This window comes from Pteropus vampyrus, unplaced genomic scaffold (assembly GCF_000151845.1).
Source record: "Pteropus vampyrus isolate Shadow unplaced genomic scaffold, Pvam_2.0 Scaffold1005, whole genome shotgun sequence".
Taxonomy (NCBI): domain Eukaryota; kingdom Metazoa; phylum Chordata; class Mammalia; order Chiroptera; family Pteropodidae; genus Pteropus; species Pteropus vampyrus.
The window spans coordinates 31872-32252 of NW_011889786.1; positions in this window are offsets into that span (position 1 = coordinate 31872).

Here is a 381-nt window from a genome sequence, read left to right on the forward strand (position 1 = left end):
TGACAGTAAGAGAGTATAACCATGAGGTTTGTGACCATGTGTTCATTGCCTCTGAACCGTAGTGTCTAAGTGCCTGGCACAGAGTAGGTACCTAGTCCATGCACAACAGATTCATCACGCTAATATTCACCATGCTAGTCACTTTACAAGACACTTTATCATATTTTGAGTTTTACTTTTTTGTGTACTACTTGTATTATTCCTTCTATTGTTGCTCTGGAGCGAATGTTACCCTACTCCACAGCAGGAGTTAGCAAACTTGTATTTTTTAAGTGTTGTAAAAAAGAAAGTAGACAAATATGAGACTGAGACCATATATGACTTGCAAAGCCTAAATATTTGCTATATGGCTCTTTATAGAAAAAAATGAGCCAACTCCCA